The 21,042-nt window shown below is 42.2% G+C and overlaps 1 protein-coding gene and 1 pseudogene across 4 annotated transcripts in view; one reads left to right on the forward strand and one right to left on the reverse strand.

Annotated features, from left to right (window-relative positions):
- The window catches only part of Hmox2 (heme oxygenase 2), a 44,628-nt gene that overhangs the window by 11,363 nt on the left and 12,223 nt on the right, over positions 1 to 21,042 (forward strand). Inside the window, exon 1 of one of the 4 annotated variants that reach the window (XM_004864783.4) lies at positions 6,411 to 6,606. The exons of 2 other annotated variants lie outside the window; for them this stretch is intronic. The gene's annotated coding sequence lies outside the window, so the exon portion shown is untranslated. Of the gene's footprint in view, positions 1 to 6,410; positions 6,607 to 21,042 lie in introns of those variants that run through there. One more of the 4 variants, XM_087202688.1, reaches the window with a different exon arrangement.
- Positions 2,576 to 5,754, reverse strand: LOC101719695 (vesicle-trafficking protein SEC22b-like; annotated as a pseudogene).

Consider the following 21,042-nt stretch of genomic DNA (forward strand, 5'->3'; position numbering starts at 1 on the left):
CACTTACCTTTGTGGTTGGTATGAGGACAACAAGAGAGAGGGTTATTGTGTAGGATGACTTTCACTATCAGTAGCAGAATCACTGCTATGTTTTGGCTCAATGAAATGTTTTTTCATGTAACTTTACCAAGCAGGTGACACCTGCTTTTGCCTCCTTTTGAAGATTTCACAGAAATGTGATGTTGCATTGTTGTTAAACAGATTCATCACTTGCACTGGTATACAGATGTTTTTGTTTTGGTACCAGGGATCAAACTCTGGTCCTTGCGCAGCAGGCGGTGAAACCACTGAGCTAAATCCCATCCCCCCCCATCTCCCCACCCCCGTACCAGGGATCAAACTCAGGACCTTGTGGTTGTGAGGCAGGCAGAGCACCACTGAGCTACATCCCTGGCCCTTTTTTTTTTTTTTTGAGACGGTCTTGCCATATAGTTCAGGATGGCTTTGAACTCAGTGTGTCACCCATGCTGGCCTCGAATTTATGGCAGTCCTCCTGCCTCAGCCTTCAAAGTGCTAGGATTATAGGCCTGTGCCACCACACCCAGCTCACCTAATCTCATTTGAATTAAGCGATTCCGCCACTTTTTTTCTCCTCTGTGACAGAAAAGATCCCCATAACCTCTTGCTGTTGGGAGATAATCACCCACAATCCCACAGCAAAAGAGAGAGATACAGAGACTGAGACAGAGGCGGGGTGGGGAGGTGAGACAACCATTGGCTCAGTTGTGATCATGTGATGTTTGGCATATGCAGGATATCAGTTCTGCAAAATATCATTTTTTTTTGTACTGGGATCGAACTCATGACCTTGTGCTTTTGAGACAGGCAGAGGCACCACTGAGCTAAATCCCCAGCCCAAGATATCGTTTGTTTATTGAGTTAAAATTTATTAGAAATGTTTGCTTGTCTTGTGGAACACTCATGGAACAAGTTACTTGCAATCCAGTGCTGAATATATATATGTATTTGTCACATGCAACATAATTTTTTATTAGTATCTGAATTTGTGATATGTGATAAATACATTCATCATGGGTAATTGGTACATGTATATCACATTTTGATCCATTTATTTATTTATTTATTTATTTGGTACCAGGGCTCAAGCTCATGACCTAGTGGTTTCCAGGCAGGCTTGATCCTTTGTTGTTTTTGTTTTTTTGGTATCAGGGATTAAACTCAGGACCTTGAGCTTCCAAGGCAGGCACTACTACATCCACTGAGCTAAATCCTGGCCCAGGCTCTCCTTTTAATTTCCACTTCCCCTACCCTCCTCCTGTCTATTCCTATTCCTAGATCCCCTTTCTGTCTCCACAAAGTCTGTCTCCCTGTTTTCTATCATCTTGTTTTGTTTTGTTTGTTTTTTGAGACAGTGTCTCTCTTTGTAGTTCAAGCTGGCCTTGAACTCATTATGTAGGCCAAACTGGCGACAAACTCCCAGAGATCCTCCTGCTTCAGCCCCAGGTGTGTGCCAGCACACCCAGTCCCTATCACCTATGTTTTATTTTGCTCTTTATTTCTACTTTGATGGGAAGGGGAGCAAGGGAGGAAGGAGGGAGAAAGGAAGGGACAAGAAAAAAGTGAAAAAAACCCCAATATTTAGCCTTCTGTGTCTGATTATATTTTTGCATTTCCTATGTATTGTTTTTCTTCCCTTCTGCTTAAAGTCTTCCCCAAGGCAGTGTTTACCCTTCTTTTTTTTCACCTGTGACATAGCCATGTCAACCCCCACCTTCTCCTCTTTTGATGGACTTTTAGATTGTCAATATTTTCACAGTAAATGGGGATAAAGGACAAAATTACAATAGTTTCCTTTAAAGATCTCAATTGACTCTATTTTCATTTTTTTTCAAGGCATCTTAATGTAATTTAACTCCAAAGCAACTAGGAAATAAGTGAAATATCATAAAACAACAAAAGTTTACTTCCTCCAGGGGGCAATAGACAGGATCTATGCAGCATAGCAATTAATCTTCACTTACTTGGAGTCTGGCTTGAAAGGTCATCAAAAACTCAGATTACTGAAAATCACAAGTGTCACCAACAAAAGGCATGTTACTTAAAAGTCAAAAAACTTCCCAAAGGGCTGCCTTCTTTGAAGGAATTTCAGAATACTGTTGGCACAAGTTGGTTACCCTACATGGCTTGATGGCCCTATTAGAGAATCAGAATGCTCCAGTCAGTGCTGTTTTAAAATCTTTTTTTTTTGGTACTGGGGATCGAACTTGGGACCTTGCACTTGCGAGGCAGGCGCCGGAACCACTGAGCTAAATCCCTGGCCCTGTTTTAAAATCTTATTGGGAGGGAAAAAACAAAACCACAGTCTTCTGTTCCCTAATGTATATGGCTTAGCACCCAGAGAAAGCCTCTGCCCCAAAAGAGACTTTCCACATAGGGTTAAGTTACATTAAAGGAGGCATGATCTTTCATTTTCACGATGTGTTTTTTCTTGCAAGGTCTGTAGAGGCAGAAGTTCCACTTGGGTTCTAATACATAGCCCTGTGAGCTCAGCTTCCCGAAAACTTACACCTGCCAGGTTTTAGGTTTTCCCTTACCAGTGACTATATTTACTACTTCATAGCCACTGGAATCACACTGTCACTGTTAACATGATGAAAAATACAGCTACAGCTGCAAGTTTGGCATAAGTGGAATGCACGTCCAAGTACTTCATATCCTGGCTGTATTTCTTGGACAGATTGGACGGATTGTTAGCTTTTTTTTTTTTCAGTGTACAGTATTATTTATTATAAACAATCAGAATATGGGCCGGAGATTTAGCTCAGTGGTTCTGGCGCCTGCCTCGAAAGCACAAGGTCCCAAGTTCGATCCCCGGTACCAAAAAAAACCAAAACAATCAGAATACAATGTAAGTGTGCATTTGAAGGATACCTGAAGCCAAGGTTATTATCATCAAAAGCATTACTTCATTCATAGAGTTTCTCCTTTTTTGTGTGTTATACATTCATTTGAATTTATTTTTAACATATGCCAGGATCACCTAACCTTGTACAGTTCAGCTGTTAAATCATACAGGGAAGACAATTTGGAATGCATGTTATTTATTGCTTGCTTTATTGAATATATATAGCAAATATTTGAGACACATTCAAAGTTAAGCAGGAGTTTAAGGAGCAAGTGATATTTATAAAATGGTTTTATTATTGATGTTTTGTTGCTGTTATGGGATATCCATATCCTTAGAAGACCACACAAAGAGTATGCTAAAGGCTAGCTAATTGGGCAACTTTTCCTGATTTATTTATTCTGAGTATGAAAACAAAGCAAAGCAAAACATAAAAGTATGTTTTAAAAAGTGACATCTTTTTGGTTGCAAAGCACTAGCAGCTGTCAACATGTCATCTAACAAAAACAAAATTTTCACATCTCATTTTTTTAATACTAAAAAAAAAATACTGACTTGAACAACATGAACAATGTTCTGGGTCTTGTGAGCAGGCCAAATCGTGGCTGCTCTCAGCTCCATGATTCTTGTCCAGATTGTTAGCTTTTGAATCCAATCCTGAGAGTGCTTCTCCTCATTGCAACACTTTTTCATATTGGCTACCATGATCCTCTGCACATCTTGCAACTCAGTGTTGATGGAACCTAGGTTTCGCCGGGCATGACTGTCAATGTAGAGCTTCTAGATTTTCTGAATGAAGGTATCAAACTCAATAAAAGAATAAAGCCTAGACACAGTAGCCACCTTCTTCTCATGCTGTTCATCAAATTCTGAATGCAAATCTTCTAGGAAGGCAAAAGCCAATTTTTTAGGGAAGGGAGCTTTACACAAAACCAAGTAACACACTCCCTGCTCAATAATGTTGTGAAAAGTCATGGTTCCTGATTCCAAGGTATATCTTGTAGGGTATTGTTGACTCAACTTTTGAAACAGTTCCTTAACCTGACTCTGATACTGTTGAAGGTCTGGGCCAGATTGTTCATCCTCCTGCATCGATGTGACCAGCGGGAGCCTATCTGCCACTCGGGTGATCATCAGTAACACCATCTTCTCTGGCTACAGGGACCCAGCACTGGTCCAGACTGCTGGAGGCTTTGTTCTCACTTCCTCTGCTGAGAGGACAGTAAAACTTCTACTTTAATTTCTGCAGATATAACTGTTTGCATCTCCACATCTTGCTCAGATTTTTTTATTTTGTACCGGGGATCGAACTCGGGATCTTGTACTTGTGAGGCAGGCGGTGGAACCACTGAGCTAAATCCCTGGCCCAGATCTTTTTTTTTTTTTTTTGACAGGGTCTCACTATGTAATTCAGGCTGGCTTTGAACTCACTATGTAGCCCAGGCTCACTATGTAGCCTCCTGAGTGCTGGGATTACAGGTGTGCCCCACCACACCCCACAATTGGTTTTATTTTCAATTCTAAAATCTACCAACACTCAATTTCATAAAATAGAGTTAGCCAGCTATGGTGTTTCATGCCTGTAGTCCCACCATTTGGGAGGCTGAGGCAGGAGGATTGCATCAAGTTCAAGGCCAATCTGAACTACATAGCAAGATCTTGTCTCAAAAAAAAAAAAAGTAAATGTTCTGATGAGCTGAGCAGAAAAGAAGTTTTATAGACAGTATAGTGCTCAGAAAAACAGGAGAAAAAAAAGGCCTGGTTCGGTGGTGCAGGCTTGTAATCACAGCTACATAGGAGGTTGAGGGTAGCCTGGGCAAATTATTGAGAATGTGTCTAAAAAAAAAAAATTTAAAGGCTGGGTATATAACTGTACAAGACTGGGTTCAATCCCTGATACTGTGAAAAAAAGAAAAAGGAAGATTGGTCATTTCAAAGTTACTTTTCTTGTAAGGCGGGGATAAGGAGACAAAACAATAGGAAAAACTGGTTAACTTAAGGTTATATTTTGTGTAACGATTAAGGCAGAGGGAATTGCTTTATTGAAATTGAATTACCCTGTTTGAGAAATTTCACTTTCTCTCTAAAGCAGATTTCTTTCTTTTTTTTGGTACTGGGGATCGAACTTGGGTCCTTGTGCTTTCACAGCAGGCAGTGGAACCACTGAGCTAAATCCCTGGCCTAGATTTCTTAGAAATATAGCAAATAGTTTAGTTTTAGCTCAGTGATATGAAATTTTAACCTGAGTGATTCTTAGCCTAGTTTAGCAGCCTAGTTTGTAGGGGTCTAGTACAGGAGCTTAGTCCAAAACAATCATCTTGGGTAATTTTTATTCAGTAGGGTTTTTTTTTTTGACAGTCTCACTAATTTGCCCAAAATGGTCTGGATCTTGAGATCCTCCTGCCTCAGCCTCCTGAGTAGCTGTGATTACAGTCAAGTACTGCTAAGTCCAGCTAGGAATATCCTTTTATGTACTGCAGTGACCTTCCTGTTTTTGCCTCTTTGGGGTCTTGGAGGTGTTCAATAGATCCTTCCAAATTGTACCCTCTTCCCCTATAAACTTCCATAAACACTGTATTTCTCATACCTTTGCCAACACTTGGTATTACCAGTCATTTGATATGTCCAGTACTAGAAGCTAATGTGGCTAGAACAGAGAAGGTAGGTGAAGGCCAGGCCAAGTAGGAGTACTGGCATGATCTAACCTGGTAGTTGGGGGTAGATTTGCAGAGTAAGGCAAGGATAGGAGGCAACAGGGGAGCCATGAAAGGGTTTTAAAGAAATATCACAGGACTTTAATTTATTTATTTTTGGTGCCAGGGATCGAACTCAGGTCCTTGTGCTTTCGAAGCAGGCAGCGGAACCACTGAGCTAAATCCCTGGCTCTATCGTAGGCTTTTAAAAGATCCTCCTGGGCCGGGGGATTTAGCTCAGTGGTTCTGCCACCTCGCAAACGCAAGGTCCGGAGTTCAATTTCAGGTACCAAAAAAAGATCCTTCTGAGCTGGGTAAGGTGGCACACACCTGTGCTTCCAGCACTCTGGGAGGTAAGGCAGGAGAATTACAGGTTCAAGCTTAGTGAGACGCTGTTTCAAAATAAAATATGAAGGGCCAGGGATTTAGCTCAGTGGTTCCGCCGCCTGCCTCGCAAGCGCAAGGTCCTGAGTTCGATCCCCGGAACCAAACAAAACAAAACAAAATAAAAAAATATAAGAAAGGCTGGGGATATAGCTTAATGCGAAGGCCCTGGATTTAATCTTCAGTACCACAAAACAAAACAAAACTCCAGGCATGGTGGTGCAGGTGTATAATCCCAACACTCACAGGCGTGAGGATCTGTGTTAGCGTCAAGCCTGTGCTACACAGCGAGTTCGAGCCCAGCCCGAGCTACACAGTGAGGTTTAATCTCAAAATCAAACAAACAAGAATTAAATGACGTCATGCCCGAACAGCGCGTGGCCCGGAGGCGTTTTCTCTCTTTAATGCCAGCATTTATTCTGAAGCACCTCACTTCCACTTTCCCGGCGGGCGGCGCTGTCAGCCTTTCGGCTGGTCTGAGAATTGGCCAAAAGGGATGGCCTCTCGGGGGCGTGTCCTGCTCAGGCCCCGCCCCCGAGGCGTCGGCACGTCGTTCCGTCCTCCCGCTCGCCGCTTAGCTTCTGAGGCAGCCGCAACTGAAGGAGTCACTGCGGGGAGAGCTGACTAGGCGACTGACCAACGGGTGGAGCGGACCCGTGGCCGGTGAGTGTCCCGCGACCTCTCCGGCGTCTGGCTTCTTGGTCTTCGGGGGGCCCTGACCCTGCTTGGACCCTCGGGAGCCTTGATTTGTCCGGGCCGCTGCGTCCCCGCGCCACCCTGAGGGGATCAGCTGGCGGGGGCCGGCCACAAGCGGGGAGCAGGCAGCGGAGGGGACCGGGAAGGGCGTGGAGGTGTTAGGTGAGGGCGAAGCCCCGGATTCGGCTCTCTGAGAGGCGTTTCAGTAGGTCCCGGGAGGCCAGAGTGGTACCTGGGGTGTCCCCAAGGGGCCCAGCCCTTCCTTGTGTGTCGAGCGCACTTGGCGAGGTGAACCCCCTGCCGCAGCTGGTGGAATCCGGCACGTCCGCCCACTTGAGCTCCACGGGAATCTTGAGCTGGCCCCTGCGTCCGAGGTGAAGCCCAGCTGGCAGCCTCGCTGGCTGTCGGCATTGGCAGGTCTTGTCCTCCTCTGTCGTGACTCACATCTGTGGAAAGTGCCCTTTGAATTGCAATAGAGGCTTTGCAAGTGACCACTGGTATGCCTTGGTGTAGAGTGCGGGACTGGGAGGGGTCAGGTGCAGGCGCAGCCGGTTAGTCTGCACAGTTTGGCTGTCATGTCCTAAGCACAGTGTCCTAAGCTCCAGATGTCCTAATTGCCCTGTAAAAGCTGCCAGGACCGCCTCTCACAGTGTTGGTATAGGGCCTATCTGTGTCATGGTATTTAAATTGGTTCTGAAGGACTGGTTGTTGTGGCTTGTGGCTGTTCATCTTTACTGTGTTATGATGGCGCTATAAAACAAATTAGGTGGAAGGGCCGGGGATTTAGCTCAGTGGTTCCGCCTCCTGCCTTGCAAGCGCAAGGACCAGAGTTTGATCCCTGGTACCAAAATAAAACAAATAAGGTGGAGTGTGATTGAAGAAATACAAACTGTGTAATGCTTTCTAGTTAAGGAAGTCCTCTTACTCTCAGCCCCTTCCAAAATCTTGTGAGTGGATAGTTTTCCCACTTGTAAAATGTCATCAGTGAGAGACTCATACGAAGTAACTTGAGCTACATCCCACAGTCAGGAAGATGAGGCAGATGATCTTGAACATGGTGGTCAGGCACTAGATTTTGTGCTCTTCATTAAATGGAGTTGTAGAGATTGGAAATGGATTGTGTTGTTTAAGTGATTTTCCTTCTCTTAAACTGTCCTATCAACTAGAAGGAAGTGAACCTACTGTTTTTGTAGTTTTGAATTTCTGGTATGGGATTATCAACCATTGTGGGGTTTTTTTTTTCCCCTTAAGAACTAGGCAAGTACTATAGCACTGAACTACTTTGCCAACCCTTTTTTATTTTGAGACAGGATTTCCCTAAGTTTCCCAGGCTAAGCTAGAACTTGGAATTCTTCTGCCTCAATTTCCCCAGTAGCTGGAATTATAGGCTTATGCCATCACTCTCTGCTCAGTGTGTGTGATATTTGTGTGTATGTACATATGTATGTGTATGTATATGTGTGCACATGCATGCTTGCTGTAGATCAGAACCCAAGGCTTCCTGCATGCTGATTACATTACCACTGAGTTAAGCCCTCAGCTCTAACCAGTGTATTTTGATTAGTTTTCTGATTAATTTCTTCAATTTACTTGGGAAGGGCCATAAGTAATATTAATAAGTCTGTGTTTATTTGTTAGGTGGTATTATTTATTTACTTATTTATTTATTATTTTTTTTTGAAGACAAGGTTTTGCTATGTAGTTCAGGCTGGCCTTGAACTCACTATGTAGCCCAGGCTGGCTTCAAATTGAAATAATTCTTCTGCTTCAGCCTCCCAGAATGTTGGGATTATAGGTGTTCATCACCACACCCAGCTTTAGGTTTTTTTCAAGAAACATCACAAGCTCATCACAAGCTCATCACAAGCATGGAGGCACACACCTGTAATCCCAGCTAAATGGGAGGAAGGATGGCAAATTTGAGGCCAGTCTGTGCAATTAGTGAGACAGTTTCAAAATTAAAAGGGTTCGGGGGAGAGGCTGGGGATATGGTTCTATGGTAGAGTGCTTGCCCTAGCATGCATGAGGCCCTGGGTTCAATTCCCAGTACCACAAAAAACGAAAGAAAGAAATATCACAAGATGTAATTTTTGTTTACTAGTAGTTTATAGTTCAGTAGGCATTTATAAGTTTTCTTGGTAAAATTGGTGATAATCACCTTTTTAATTTTTTGCTGTGCTGGAAATGAAACCCAGGGCTTCATGTGTGCTGGCAGGTGCTTCACTACTGAGCTGCACCCCAAGCCCAATACTTCCTGAAAAGGGAAGACATTTTCAAATCATCACCTATGCCAGAACACTGGTGAGGATGTGGGAATTGGTGGGTGTTGGAACTCACATGCTCATTGAATGACCTAATCCTACTGGGGATATGAAGAAGGAAATCCTGTGATTCCTCCATTGTCTGACTTGATTTCCTTTTTTGTTTTTCCTGGGCCAATAAGTTTACATGCTGTTGAGTCACCAGAGTCAGGAGTGTGAGCCACTCCAGAAATGCCAGTGCCAATGAGATAAGATATAGAAAACAACGCGTTGATTGCCTTTAACTCAACAAGTAGTATGCCAAAAACTTGTACAACTGAACAGCTGGGGCCTCCTTTTTTGTTTTCTCTTGAAAGCTGATTTTCTTTACAGAAAGGTTAGAGTCTGCATCAAGATTGTGATTGCACCAAAAACTGAAATATTATTTCTCCAGGAGGCAGATCTTTCTATTTTTTATTTTTATTAATGATTACATTCATTGTGGGGAAGATCTTTTTTGTTTTGTTTTGTGTTTTGTTTTTGAAAGAGGGTCTGGGTTTGTAATGCAGCCTGGCCTTGACCTCCCAGCAATCCTCCTACCTCAGCCTCCCAAGTAGTAGAATTATAGGTATGTGCCACCATGCCTGTTTTTTTTTTGATTGGTTTTTTTTTCCCCTCATTTTGCTTTGCTTTGTTTTTCTTTTTTTAGACAAGGTCTTGCTCTTTAGTTCAGGCTGTCCTGGAACTCACTGGGTAGCCCAGATCAGCCTTGAACTTGGGGTGATTCTCCTGCCTCAGCCTCCCAAGTGCTGAGAATATAGGTATGTGCCGCCATGACCAGCTGGGAAAATTTTTGTCACACAAATAGATTTGTTTCCTTCCCAAGAGTATCATAGGCGTAATTATTGTCATAGTTCGCTGTAACTTTTCAGGATAGAATTTTTTTTTTTGGTACGGGGGATCGAACTCAGGACCTTGTGCTTGTGAGGCAGGGGGCAGAACCACTGAGCTAAATCCCCGGCATAGTTCTCTGTAACCTTAAAAGGGCTTTGGGGAAGAATGGCATAAAAGACTGATGCCTTGTACCCAGCTTGCCTGACTTTTTCTAAATATTCCCAATGTCTGTAGCTTTTTTCTGATGAGCTTTCTTAGTTTTAGAATACTCTGGTTTCACTGCATTTTGTATTCAATCCTACAGTTATCTGACTGAACTATTAAAGTACTGTACTAGGGCTGTGGGAAGGTGCTTTTGTGATTGTAACAATCTGATGTCATGATGCCATGACTTTATTATTATTGTTAATTTTTAGATGCCATATGATTTTAGTTAATGTATTTGACTGGCTGGACTCATATGTAGCTATAATCAGATTTTTTCTGCCAAACTCATGATCTGAGCATACAGGTGTACTAAAGGAATTGGTGGGACAGGATATTTGAAGTTAGAACTGTTCTGAAAAATCTAGAACATAAGACTGTCTTTTTTTTTTTTTTTTTTAAGAGTAGGAAATATTTACTGAGGGAAAGATGGCTCCTGATTGAGAGGGACAGGAAGGGACACCTGTAAAGTGGGTTACCTGGGGCCCCATTTCCCAGGGGGGATTTTATGGAGCAAAGCCACGAGGTGAGGAGGTTACAAAGTGGGACAAAACTACAGTCAACCAATAAGATCCAAGGGAAATTCCCAAGGTGGGCATGAGGTGGGACAAAACCACAATCAACCAATGAGATTATAAATACAGTTGCCCAGGTAATATTGATTAAATAGAGATCAATGGGGAGACAAGTCATGTAGCAAGTGTGCATAGAATGAACAAGCAGTTTTCAAAAAGGAAATGGGCCAGGGAGATTTTGGTCCCCATTTAAGGTGATTGATTTCTATTTAGAGTATCAATCAGTGCTGTTCATCTCTTGGGGAAGTATGTGAGTGTAGTACTTTTTCTTTTTGAGTATTGGCCTTGAGTACGGGCCCTCAGTTGTCTTCTGTATTGATTCTCTGAGGGGCCCAGCTCTCTCTCACTATCTACCACATAACTAATTAGCTTAGCTGTCTACAATATTCCCTCCTCTGAAGAAGTATCCCTAACTGCTGTTAGGGGAGAAGGGTCGATGTATAGGAGACCGCAGTCAGGTCCCCTCTCCAGAGAGCTAATCTAACGGACCTCAGATAGAAGTCATGTTGTAGTTTAGCAGTTATGAACTTTTGTTTGTTTGTTTGTTTGTTTGTTTGTTTTGGTACCGGGATAAAACTTGGGACCTTGTGCCTTTGAGGCAGGCGGTAGAACCACTGAGCTAAATCCCCCCCTGCCCAATGAACTTTTCTTTATAAGGTCAATCTGGTGGATCCCAGTAAAAGGAGTCTAGCATATTTGTCATTGGTTCCATCTATATGATCACTTGCAGTTTGGCAGCTACTAGGCAAGAATAAACAAATTTTTTGTATAATTAAAGCATGAGCACTAAAAGGCAGGTTGGGGAAAGAGCCACGTTTAGAAACTGTTATTAAGGGACTGGAATAGTGATCTTATCTGCTGGCTCTTAGACCTCTTTACTGTTAGAGGTTATCTACAAGTCTCTCTAGTTTTAGCTGTAAGAAAATAGTTTGGTGGTTTTGAAGGACAATTTTAGTTAAGAAATTTTAAAATTCTTGTTGAACTCTTATAGATTCTACCAGTTTTTCTAATGACCAGTAACAGTGGCCAGCTTCCAGTGTAGCTGGAAACTGCCAGAAGAGGTCAGCCTTTGGAGCCCCTTTTTATATATAGCTTTATTACTATGGCATAAGACTCTGTCTTTAGCACTGTTGTGTGTACTGCACAATTAGTATTTCTACGATGCCACATTTTTTTTCACATTTTGTTATATTGTTTATCTTTGTTTATTTTTCCACCTGTCATTCTGTTTAGATTAAAAGCTACTCAGGGCTGGGGATTTAGCTCAGTGGTGCTGCTGCCTGCCTCGAAAGTGCAACGGCCTGAGTTTGATCCCCGGTACCAAAAATAAATAAATACTACTCAAAGTCCAGAACAAGATCTCAGTCCTCTTTGTAGTTAGAGTCCATGAGCATGTTTCTTGGTCATAATATGTAATGTCACCTACCCAAGTGTAGCCATCACCTTCTATAGGTACTTGATCTCTGTTCTGTCTAGCAAGACTGCTGTGTGTGTTTGCAGAGGAAATGCTGTCACTTGAATTTATTTCCAGGGCAGTCTAGAAGAAGGCAGGAGGGAGAAGGAAAAGAATGAGTGAGAAAAACTGAGTGTAGGTTGAGAGAAGGGTCCAGGTAGTGGTGTTAGAAGGCAAACAGTAAAGTGGGGTCTAGATTGTCCTCTCACTTCTGCCTGGGAGACATTAAACCTTCATTCCCTTCTCCCACCTTTTTTTGTTTGTTTTGAGACAGGATCTCACCATGTAGTCCAGGCTGGCCTTGAATTTGCTGTGTAGCTCAGGCTGACCTTGAGCTTGTGATCCTCCAGTTTTAAACTCCTAAGTGCTGTCGTTATAGGCATGTTCTACTATACTTGGGATCCTGTTTCTCTGTCTCTATGTCTCTGTCTGTGTGTCTCTTTCTGTCTCTCTCCCCCCACAGCCCTCCCACCCCTTTTATGGTGCTGGGGATTAAACCCATGGCCTCATGGATTCTGGGCAAGCACTCATGCCACATCTGCAGCCCTTACTTTTTTTTTTTTGGTACCAGGGATCGAACTCAGGACCTTGTTGCACTTGGGAGGCAGGCATTGGAACCACTGAGCTAAATCTCCAGTCCTGCAGTCCTTACTTTTTTTTTTTTTTTTTTTTGGTAGCAGGGATCGAACTGGGGTCCTTCCTCTTACGAGGCAGGCGGCAGAACCACTGAGCTAAGTCCCCGGCCCCTGCAGTCCTTACTTTTTATGTCAAGCAGCAAGGGGATCGTCAATCCTTCCCTCTGCTTAGTGATAAGATATATGCCCAAATAAGCAAATAACCTAAAAAAAAAATCACTCCATTCCTCTATTACACACTAGGATATTTATGAGCTTCATCAAAATTCCCAAATCTCATGCTGAATCTCATTTTTGTTCTGCTCTGTTAAGGTTGTCTATGTTTCTAAAAAACACAGTAGTATACCCAAAAGGAGAATTGCTGTAGGTTATGCATCTCTGCTTTTGTAAATAGCTTTTCCAGTTATTTGAGATGGGGGGGTATTTTTCCTACTCACCAATGGCACTTTTGACACCAGCTCTGTTGGGGTTGTTTCCACACATATCAGCCATTCTGTAATGGCTCCAGCTGGTTTCTCCAGTTCAGTTCAGTTCTGACAATGTCTATATGGAGATAACATCACATCCCATAGGTTGAGGGCTTAATCTCACAAGACTTTTCCCTATTTCAGGTATCAGTCACAGGTAGTAAGTAGGTTGCCCCTCTGTACTTTTGACCTATAGGCTACAAATTAGGAGTTTCAGCTGGGTGTGGTATTAGAAGGCAAATCCCAACACTGGGGTGGCTGAGGCAGGAGGCTTGCCACAATTTTAGGTCAGCTTGGATTACTTAGTGACTTCAAGGCCAGCCTGGAATACATAGCGAGACCCTGTCTCAAAAAACAAACAAAACAACAACAAAATGAATTAGAGGGTCTGGGATTTAGCTCAGTGGCACTGTGCCTGCTTTGCAAGTGCAAGGTCCTGAGTTCGATCCCTCGTAACAAAAATAAAAAGAATTAGGGGTTCCTATGACTCTCCTCCTTGAGTTTAATTTGTTAGAGCACATCATAGAACTCAGGGAAACACTTTACTTACATTTGCCCATTTAAAGTTTATAAGGATTATTTAAAAGGATACAGATGAACAGCTAGATGGACAAGTGAGGGTGAGGCATGTGAATAGGGGCTCTGAGCTTGATTACCTCCTTACACCCCAGCCTCATTCTTGAAACTAAGGCCTTGTGGCACTGAGCTACATTCCCAGCCCTTTTTTAAAATTTTGAGACAGTGACTTCCCAGTCACCCAGCTGGTCTCAGACTTCATATTCTTCTGCCTCAGCCTCCTAGAGTGCTAGGATTACAGGCTTATACTACCACACCGGGCCTTCATCTGACTGATTGATTGATTGGAGACAGGGTCTCACTATGTAGTTCAGGCTGGCCTCAATCTGCCTCAGCCTCCCAAGTGCTGGGATTATAGGCATGTGCCACCACATCTGGCTCTTCATCTGATTCTTTTTTTTTTTCTTAAATTCTTTTATTAGTACATTTTAGCTATATAACACAATTACATTTCTCATTGGGAACTTGTACCTTTACATGATGCATCTTGGTTCTTATTTTTTCCCCATTCCTAGCCCTCCCTTCACCCCCTCCACCCTTCCCTATTTACAAAGACTTTATTTCCATTTTTTCCATTTCTCATCATTTTTCCTTTCCCTTCTTTCCTTTCCCCTGCCCCTCCCACTACCCCTACCCCTTTGGACATTTTCTTCCTATTTTGCGTTATCGATAATTCATCTTCATCTTATTCTTAAGGGGATATGCAACCAAAAATGGCTAAGGATGTTTCTGACAAATATCCTCCCTTCCTGTCTTCAGAAATGCACAACGCCTTATCTTCAGATCAGCAGGCATTTGGTTGGAAGATTAGTGACAGACCCAAGGACATTTCTTTGTAAACAGCCTTTCATAGAACACAAGCTATCATGAGACTTGCCTGAATGCTTGTCTGAAGCCTGTTTTAGGCAGGGAGCCTAGTTAGTGTGGGTAAGCCAGAGCTGTTTAATGCCTTCATGAGGGGCCATAATTTATGTCCCGCTGTGGGATAGCTCTGAACCACCTTTGGTATGGTGCATGACTGTCCCATCAGGTGGCATGGGACAGTCCCATCAGGTAGTACAAGCTGTGTGATGGCACAGTCATGAGTGTACCATCAGTGTTTCAAGCAGGGAAGGAGTTAAGGCTCACAGTCTGCCCTCAGGGAGACCTTGTAGTCACTTGCAGCTGGTTATAGCCATAGCACAGGGTTAGAACTAAGTATGGATTTTAAGGATAAGGTGAGTTGAAGACACAGAACCATATGCTCTTTGGAAGGTCGTGAAATTTTTAAGGAATTGATGGACTATTGGAAATTAGATGTGAAAGTGTAGGAGCTCTAGCCTGGCAGCCAGAAAGCCCTGGGCAGGCCTGGGGATAGTGGCTAATGCAGGACCAGCTTCTTGCTGCTGCTTTTCTTCTTCTTTTTTTTTTTTTGGTACCGGGGATCGAACTTGCTTTCCTTTTATAAAAGTTCCATTTTATTTGCTTATATATTGGCCTTTTGTTCAGGATTTTGCCTGGAAGAAAAAAAAAGGTTTGAGTAATACCTCTCACAGCACTGGAGAGCCTGTTTCTCCACCTTTCCTGGCCTAAAAGCTGCAGGACAGTTGCCTTCCCCATCTTGTCTACTTGCTTTTTTCCTAAAGTTATTCATTGTTGCCTAATCATATCCCCAGTCAGTAGTTAATATTCTGAGCTATTTGAGTTTCCTCTTGCTAATGATTAGATGCTCTTTTGAACAGTTTTGGGGAGGCTCTAGGAATTACAGGAATTAATATAACTTTAATGCATTGTGTAGTTTGTGGATGCTACCTCATTGCAGAAAATGGAACAGGAAGATATTCAGTTTTAAGGTGACTAACTGCTGGGGGTTTTACTTTTATTTTTTTTCCCCTTTTCTGGTGCTGGGGATAGAACTCAGGGTCTCACACATTTAGATAAGTACTCTGTCACTGAGCTATATCCCCACCCCTTTTCAGTAAATTAGGATCATTATAGCATTTTGCTTTTTTTTCTTTGTGATAGGAATAACACGAAAAGACTGTTGTATGAAGCTCAGAGTCCAAAGATAAGTGAGAGGACACAAGGATTTTTTTTTACAGGTGTTCATGAGAGTGGATTGGTTTGTGTACACATTGGGTGGAGGAGGCTGGCAAGCATTTGATACCTCATTAAAAATTTGCCCAGGGCCAGGGGTTTAGCTCAGTGGCTCCACCACCTGCCTCGCAAGTGCAAGGTCCCAAGTTCGATCTCTGGTACCAAAAAATAAATTTTTTTTTTCCCCAAAAAATAAATTTTTGCCTATACATTTCTTTTCTTTTCTTTTTTTTTGGTACCAGAGATCGAACTCGGGACCTTGCGCTTTCGAGGCAGGCACCGGAACCACTGAGCTAAATCCCTGGCCCTACATTTCTTTTTTTAATAAAAAAGGTAACATGGCTTTCAAAATCTAAAAGGTACATTCAGTACCCTTATCTATTGAATGCAAGAAAGCCAGTTTAAAACCAATGGAATACAGTATTTCTCCTTCAGATATGAAACAGTGAGTTACTTGAGCACAAAGCACCACGTTTGATCCTCCCTCCCCAGAAGGTCATTTTCATTCCCGAGTCCCATTCATTGAAGTTTCTGCCATAAAAAAAGTGCTTCTCAGGGCTGGGGATGTAACGAAGTGGTGCTGCACCTGCCTTGCAAATGCAAGATCCTGAGTTTGATCCCCAATACTGAAAAAAAAAAAAAAGTACTGCTCAAAAATGCCTATTCCCAGCATTTGGGAGGTTGAGACAGAAGGATTGTCATGAGTTTGAGGTCAGCCTGGCTTACATAGTGAGTTCAAGCCCAGCCTGATGTACGTAGTAAGACCCTGTCTCAAAAAAAAAAAAAGCCTATTCACAAGCCAGCTTTGCTTATTTCTGGGATTCACCTTCATTTGTCCCATCATCAGCTCTTTGAGAATGTATCTTTTTTTTTTTTTTGAGACTGTCTCAATTTTGAGGATGCCTTGCATTCTAGAAATCATTCATTCATTCAGCAAACCCTGATAAGGTGTATGGCCTGTATTTGCAGTAGGAAATGGATAAATGAGCTATAATCTGAAGAAAAACGTGTAAACAAGTTCTGTAATGGAATACAAATGCTATCATAGATCAGAAAGGCTTATTTAGGAAGGTCTCAATATAAGATATGGCCTGCAAGATCCAAGATCATCATCACATAGATTGTTTTCTAGACTTTTTTTGGGGGGGTGGTACTGGGCTTGCACCTAGAGGGTCTTCACACTGAGCTCCATCCACAGCCCTTTTTTTTCTTTTTTCTTTTGGGATAGTGTCTCACTAAGACCTTATTTTTAGAGGGCCGGGGATTTAGCTCAGTGGTTTCGCCACCTGCTGTGCAAGTGCAAGGACCGACCTGAGTTCGATCCCCGGTACCAAAAAAAAAAAAAAGACCTTATTTTTAGAAGTGTCACACCTTTCTTTTCAGAAGAAATTTAGCAAGGAGTACCGGAGCTGCTCTGGTTGAAATAGGGAGAGGGAGGCTCACAGACTTTCCTATTATGTCTCTTGGGCTATGCCAGTGATGGCAAACGTTTTAGAGCTTTTAATGATACAACCCACAGCAGCACCTATGCCATGTTTGCCACCACTGGCCATCTTTCCTGCAGCATGATCAGAAGTAAGTCACTGGAGCTAGGGAATATCTACAACTAAGTTTAGCAGAAGTGTAAGACCTGGGTAGTAGAACTTAGTTCTTTGATTTTTACCTTACTTATCAGTCAGATCCCAGATTGGTATATGATAGATTTCTCTAATTTTATGTTCCATCCCTTGAAGAAGTGAATAATCCCAGATTTAGCATCAATGAGCTTTCCAGCTATAGAGGCCTGTTTCTAGGAAGGTACTGTGACCTTTTCATTGACTGTAAGCAGTTCTAAATTGCCCCACCTAACAGCTTCAGAAATCTCTGTAAAGGATATTAGATAAAGGTGTGATGAGGTTTGAAGCATAATTGCAAAATTTCATTATGTCTCTATATGCTGATGAAGAGATAACAGGTATATTAGATTGATAATCCTTTTCTGAACTACCTTAGCACTGCTTCTGAGTTTAAGTAGGGTGTCTCAACCTTGGTGCTATTGTTATTGTCCGTCCTCCCCCCCATCAAACTCAAAACCTTGCACTTGCCAGGCATTTGTGGCATCACTGAACCACATCCCTGGCCCTAGTGCTATTCTTATTGTGGGCTGGATTTTTTGTGGTGATGGATATGTGTGTGTTTTCTATGCACTGTAGGATATTCAGCAGCATCCTTGGCTTCTAATGTTTCTTGGGTTTTTTTGGTAATGGGGATTGAACTCGGGACTTTGTGCTTGCGAGGTAGGTGGCAGCACCACTGAGCTAAATCCCCGGCCCTCTTGTTTTAAAGTTTATGAAAATATTTGTTAATTTTATATATTGACACTTTCTTGAGTTTATAAATCGGCATACTGTGACTTATCACAGTTTTATAACTCACTTATCTCATTTAATTCTCTTAACTACCATGCAGAATTGTTATTACAAAGAAATGAAGCTGAGTGGGAGATGATAAATCACCAGGAATCCCAGCACTCTGGGAGGCTGAGGCAGGGGGATTGCAAACTTGAGCCCAGCCTAGGCAATTTAGTGAGACCCTGGCTCAAAGTAAAAAATACAGGCCGGGGATGTAGCTTAGTGGCACTGCACCTGTCTGGCAAGTGTGAGGCCCTGAGTTCGATTCCTGGTACAAAAAAATTAAAAAGGGCCTCTTTAATAAATGGTGCTGGAAAAATTGGGCTTCAACTTGCCAAAGATTAAAACTAGACCTATATCTCTCACCATGCACTAAACTAAAATCAAAATGGATTAAAGATCTAAATATTAAAATAGAAACTCTGAACCAGTTGGAACAGAGGTTAGGTAGAACCCTTGAAGACATCGGTGTAGGAAAAGATTTTATGAACAAAACCTCGGTTGCCCGTGAACTAGCACAAACAATCAACAAGTGGGATCTCTTCTTATTAAAAGGCTTCTGCACAGCAAGAGAAACCACCAGCAGTGTGAAGAGACAACCCACAAAGTGGGAAAAAATCTTCACCTGCTCTTCCTCAGACAAAGGTCTACTATCTCGAATCTATAAAGAACTTGAAAAGATCAGACCTCCCAAATTTAAAGAACCAATCCGAAAATGGGCATCTGAAATGAACAGACATTTCTCAGACAAAGAAGTAGAAATAGCAAGTGAATACATGAAAAAACGTTCAACATCACTGGTCATTCGAGAGATGCAAATGAAAACAACGCTGAGATTCCACTTCACTTCAGAAAAAATGGCTGCTATCATGAAATCAACCAATAACAAATGCTGGCGGGGCTGTGGGGAAAGAGGAACCCTGCTGCACTGCTGGTGGGAGTGTAGACTGGTGCAAGCACTGTGGAAATCAGTATGGAGATACCTCAAAGAACTAGGACTGGAAGTCCCATTTGACCCCGCTATTCCACTGCTGGGGATCTTCCCCAAAGAATTAAAAGAATCATACCACAGTGATATATGTGCGCTCGTGTTCATAGCAGTGCAGTTTGTAATAGCTAAAAGTTGGAAACAGCCCAAATGCCCATCAACTGGAGATTGGATAAAGAAAATGTGGTTTTTTAATAAAATGGAGTACTACTCAGCCATAAAAAATGAGAAATTAGAGACATTTATAGCTAAGTGGATGCACATTGAGGTGATACTCTTAAGTGAAATAAATAGGACACACATGTATAAATACCGAATAGTTTCTCTGGTGTGAGAAACTGAAAGTGTAAATATGGACTAAATGTATGACAGGTAATGTGAAATAGGAAGAAAAGGAGCAAAGGGGAAGGAAGTGGGAGGGCTAGGGGAAAGGATAGAAGGGAATGGGATTAATATGAGAAAATGGAAAAATAAGAACAAAATCTTTGTAAATAGGAATGGAGGGGTTGAAGGGAGGGCAGGGCAAGGGTGAAAAATAAGAACCAAGAGAGACTATGTAAAGGTGCAAATTTCCAATGATGAATGTCATTATATTGTATACCTAAAATGTACCAATGATTAGAATGAATAATCGATAACGCAAAATAGGAAGAAAAGGTCCAAAGGGGTAGGGGTGGTGGGAGGGGCAGGGGAAAGGAAAGAAGGGAAAGGAAAAATGATGAGAAATGGAAAAAATGGAAATAAAGTCTTTGTAAATAGGGAAGGGTGGAGGGGGTGAAGGGAGGGCTAGGAATGGGGAAAAAATAAGAACCAAGATGCATTATGTAAAGGTACAATTCCCAATGAGAAATGTAATTGTGTTGTATACCTAAAATGTACCAATAAAAGAATTAAAAAATTAAAAAGGGCTTTGGATATAGCTTTGGGCAAAGGCCCTGGGTTCAGTCCCCTGGTACCACATACACCACACCCACACCCACATACACACGCACACATAAACACCAAAAGAAACTCTAAGAAGTTAAGAAACTCTAAGAAGTTAAGGTCAGAGACCTTGCAGCTGGTATGTGGTAGAACCAGAGATTGCTCGTATGCATGTCAAGAGCCTGTATCTTAACCACATTCATGTGCTGCTTGGCCTTTGTGTGTCTAGTAGATTTCTCTGTTGGCTGGCTCAGCTCATTTAACTTTTGCTGGGTGTCTACTACCATCAGTACTTTACCTCAGCTCCTTGTGTGTTATACCAACATGTTGTTGAACGGGCTATGCAGAAAGGACTTCTGTGCATATGCCTGCTATTAGACTTGTGGAACTCATCTTCCAGAAATTTTCAGATGGAGGGATTTGGTCTTCATGTGGTACATTGTATACTGACATACAAAAACTTAAATATGTATGTAAATTAATAGTCATATGGCATTCATACAAATACTGAGTCTTTGCCAAGTAACTGTTGGGATGAGGAAGCTGTGTCCTGAAGATCTACTGGTGAGGAAAGTAAAGAGTGTGTTTCTTGGCCAAGTGCAGTGGCACACACCTATAATCGTAACTACTTGGGAAGCTGAGGCAGGAGTATTACAAGTTCAAGCTCAGGCTGGGCGACTTAGACCCTGTTGCAAAATAAAAATATTAAAAGAAAAAAATATTAAAAGATCTGGAGACATAACTCAGTGATAGAGTGCTTGCTTGGCATGTGCAAAGCCCTAGATTCAATGCCTGCACAAAAACAAAAACAAAACAAAACAAAACAAAACACAGCATGGCTTTGGAAATTTCTCACATAGACCAAGCAGAGTAATGTATGAATGCATGGTGGCCTGTTACATCTCATCTTTATTTTTAGAAAGCTTTATGGAGGAGCTCAAGTATCTAGAAAGCTTTCCTAGAAAGTCAATTGAATGTCTT

The sequence above is a fragment of the Heterocephalus glaber genome, unplaced genomic scaffold (assembly GCF_053883595.1).
Source record: "Heterocephalus glaber isolate CG9 unplaced genomic scaffold, H.glaber_assembly_v1.0 deba00001781, whole genome shotgun sequence".
Taxonomy (NCBI): Eukaryota; Metazoa; Chordata; class Mammalia; order Rodentia; family Bathyergidae; genus Heterocephalus; species Heterocephalus glaber.